Below are 440 nucleotides of genomic sequence, written 5' to 3'. Positions count from 1 at the left end.
TGAGATGCACCTGTATATATAATTTATTTAATTGGGATGAAATGAGACCTAGGCATGTTTAGGCGAAAAGTATGTTTTGTGCGCCATCTGATGGTTGTAGAGTTGTTTTTAACTCTAGCTCCCAGCATGCATCAGTTCCGACGCTGCACCCGCCTTCAACTGCACACTCAGATCCTCTGCTTTTACTTTGTAAAAGTTTTCAAAAGTAGTGTCTTAATGTTATTTGATATTGCGCGGTTGTTTTCACTCTCCACACAGTAAACTGAGATCCAGTGTATGTGTACTGTCGTCTCCTTTAGTGAGAAGGTGACCGTTGCTATAGCTACACTTTCGGGAGTTGTGTTTGAACAGCGCTGTCATCGTGTCGTCTGATGCTTCATGTCGACAGATATGTCGGTCGTAAGCTTACAGGTGGGTCAGTGTGGGAATCAGATAGGACA

Source organism: Sinocyclocheilus grahami, unplaced genomic scaffold, assembly GCF_001515645.1.
Source record: "Sinocyclocheilus grahami isolate Dianchi unplaced genomic scaffold, SAMN03320097.WGS_v1.1 scaffold19296.1, whole genome shotgun sequence".
NCBI classification, from domain to species: domain Eukaryota; kingdom Metazoa; phylum Chordata; class Actinopteri; order Cypriniformes; family Cyprinidae; genus Sinocyclocheilus; species Sinocyclocheilus grahami.
This window is presented reverse-complemented; position numbering follows the sequence as displayed.